Source organism: Megascapheus bottae, chromosome 13 (genome assembly GCF_031878675.1).
Source record: "Megascapheus bottae isolate mThoBot1 chromosome 13, mThoBot2.hap1, whole genome shotgun sequence".
NCBI classification, from domain to species: domain Eukaryota; kingdom Metazoa; phylum Chordata; class Mammalia; order Rodentia; family Geomyidae; genus Megascapheus; species Megascapheus bottae.
Window position 1 is genome coordinate 2,783,441 of NC_143521.1, and position 3,477 is coordinate 2,786,917.

The 3,477-nt window shown below is 43.7% G+C and overlaps 1 pseudogene; it reads left to right on the plus strand.

The window, feature by feature from the left end:
- Positions 1 to 355: 355 nt before the first annotated feature.
- Positions 356 to 2,580, plus strand: LOC150055417 (uncharacterized protein C4orf46 homolog; annotated as a pseudogene).
- The last annotated feature ends 897 nt before the right edge of the window (positions 2,581 to 3,477 follow it).

Consider the following 3,477-nt stretch of genomic DNA (forward strand, 5'->3'; position numbering starts at 1 on the left):
TAGGATAATAAAAGGTTGGTATTTGTATGTTGATTTTTGTATCATGAAAGCTTAATGAATCTTATTAGCTCTAGTGGTATCGTGCATGTTATTGTATGTGTGATTGTGTGTGTGTGTGTGTGGGTGTGTGTGTGTGTTGGAACTTAAATGCTGCTTTTTATCCCTCAGCTTTTTTGCTCAAGTGCATATATACACTATATCAGATTACCAGGTGAAATACTGTCACAATATGAGATAACCAAGGGACAGCAAAAGAGATGAGAGATGACATAGTACATTAAAGACAACCATCGGAAGGACAGTTGGTGGCGGTTTGGCTGCTTGGGTCCCGCTCTATGGTGCCAGCCCTTTCCCCATGGCATCAGCCCAGGAGCTACAGGTTTGCTCCCCGCCTCTGCCACCTCCATCTTCTCCTTCGTCTTTGGACATGTTTTCCTCCTTCGTGAGTGTGGGCTGGAGGGCTCTGAGTTGGAGTGGTGGACCCCCTGGAGGAGGTGGCGTGGCAGATAGGAGACACATCGATTTCATTAACCAAACTTCTTGAGGCCACATCTGCAGTATCAGCTCAAGTGGAAGAGATTGCCCTTAAATGTTGCCGGGGCCTCCCGGCAGGTGCCCAAACAGGGACCTGAAAATCTGGGACGAAGGTGAAGGACCCCTCCCTGTGGTGAGTAACACATCGTAGGACTATTAAGAGAGTATAGTCAGGAGTAAAAATTATGGGTCAAGCTAATAGCCATGGGTTATTTCTACCGATCTTAACAGGCCTATTTGAAGCCCACGGAACGTGGGTGGAAAAAGGGGTGCTTCAGAGCTTCCTACAGTTTGTCGAGGAGGCATGCCCGAGGTCTATAGAGGAGGAATTCCAAAAAGCCTGGCAGCGGATAGGAAAAAGAATTCAAGATTATTATGATGTATATGGCCCCGAAAAGACCCCAATAGAGGCTGCTACTGTATGGAATTTAGTAAGTGAATGCATAAATCCTCTACATGAAAATGCTGAACTTAATCTTGAATTAAGGGAACTTTATGAGTTAAAGGACCCTTCTGAAGAACCTGAGGCTGAGCCATATGCCGCAGCCCAAGAGAGTCTAAGTGAGATCTTGAAAAGGGAACAACAACCAGTAGATATTGAGTATCAGAATTCAGGTTTGAATACCAAGGAGGAAAGTTATGATGAGTCATTGGAGGGCCGGGTGGCTATGATAGAGAAGAAGTTAGAAGAAATGCTACATCTTCTATCGAAAATGGGGACAGAGCAGAGAGCCCCCCCAGAAGTAGGAAAGGAATATGACCCTCAGGCCACTATGATGTCTGATTCTAAACCTTACCCCTCACACCCACCGCCTCCGGCTGCAGCCTTAGGGCCTCAATCCCTTTCTCAACCTTTAGGCAAGCCTAAAGGCCCTAGCAACAAGTCCCTTTTAACAGGCACTACAACCAGGCACAGTGCATCGCAATTAAACCTGACTCAGGCTGCTAGAGAGAGGGAAGGTATTTCAGGGCCTCGATGCTTCCCTAGTTTAGTTGATCATGATGAACAAGTATACCATCAGCCTGTTCCTGTTAAACTATTACAGGATTTAAAAAATGCCTGCACCCAATATGGGCCAACTGCCCCTTTTACTCAAGTAATATTGGAGGCTGCGTGTGCTGGTATTGCATGCCCAAATGACTGGAAGCGGCTTGCCAGAGCGTGCCTTAGTGCAGGAGAGTACTTATTATGGGAGACAGAGTTCACTGCACAGTGTCGGGCTAAAATTGAAACAAATAGGTCTAAGAACCTGCCTTACACTGTTGATCAGTTGTTAGGAGAGGGAACCTATAAAAACACCGAAGATCAATTGGGTTATGCAAAGGAGGCCTATTTACAAATAAATGCTGCGGCGAGAGAGGCTTGGAAAAAGTTACGCAATTCCAATCGTACAAAAAATCTAGTAGAAGTTAAACAGGGACCGAATGAACCTTATCTAGAATTTTTGTCTCGATTAATGGAGACTGCAGACTGCCTAGTACAAGATGAGAATGCAAGGAAGAGTATAGTTAGACACATAGCCTATGAAAATGCCAACGCCGCCTGTCAGGCGGCTATCAGACCCCATAGGAATAAGGGAGGAATCACGGACTTTATTTCACTGTGTGCTGATATTGGACCCTCCCATGTACAAGGCCTTACTTTAGCCGCCGCGTTTATTCTAAACTCAAAGTTTATATCCCTTCTTGAGACCAGGGCACTGCCAGGTGTTACATCCAGATGGTTAATCAGGGAACTGTTGGGGGTTACATTCATATGGTAAATCTCAGATCAATTGAACAGGAGAAGGCCAAAAAGCAATAAGACAATCAAGCAATTATCTGATGCAAATCAAAGTACAGTTTGATTCCACTCTTGCTCCCGACAAAATGTACAGAAAATGCACGCTTCCTTAAGACGTGGAGAGACCTCTTGAAAGAAGGCTATGATTCTCTGAGACCTGATAACTGACTATGACTGTATAATTCACCTCATATGGATTTGCACATGTACCATATATATAGGACAATCTTCAGCATTTCTGTGTACTCAGAATGAAATTTTTTCTTCTTTTTCTAGACCTTTGTGAAAGCATAATATTGATGTGATTTTTTTATGTTAACACAGATGTGTTTATCCTTCCTTTCCGTTCTTTAAATGTTTTGAGATTGCTTTACAAAAGTGATTTCTCTCAACAGATAATTTTAACAGTGCCTTAGTATGACCAGATAATTGTTTTGAAAAATGGTGCATGTCAGAATATCATGTTACAACTCAAGCGATATGACTAAATTTGCCCATGTAAATCAGCTCCCAGTTCTATGAAAACAGAGACAAGTTTATGACTTCCAGACCTACAGCACCTGACACTGTCACCTGACACTCCCCAATTTTTTCTTGAGTAAAACACTTGGCAAACATGATTAAAAGCTTACCCTCTCTTTTTTTTTGGCATGAAGACTAAGATCATTTTCCTAAAAAAAGATGTGTGAATCTGAACTAAAGGGAAAAAATTCTCCCAATGGGACTTGAGGGGTGTGTGTGTGTGTGTGTGTGTGTGTGTGTGTGTGTGTGTGTGTGTGTGTGTGTGTGTGTGTTTTGAGACAGGATCTCACTATGTAGACAAGGCTAGCCTCATTCTGTAGGTTCTCCAGCCTTAGCCTTCATGAGTGCTGGGACTGCAGGTATATACCACCATTCCCAACAGGATGAGTTGAATTTTGATAACTTTTTGTTGTTGTTGTTGTTGTTGTTGTTGTTGTTCATGGGGCTTGAACTCTGGGCTTGGGGGCTGTCGCTGAGCTCTTCAGTTCAAGGCTTCCGCCCTACCCTGGAGCCACAGCACTATTTCTGCTTTTCTGGTGGTTAATTGGAGTTAAGTCTCTTAGACTTGCATGTCCAGGCTGGCTTTGAACTGTGATCCTCAGATCTCAGCCTCCTGAGTAGCCAGGATTACAGGCATG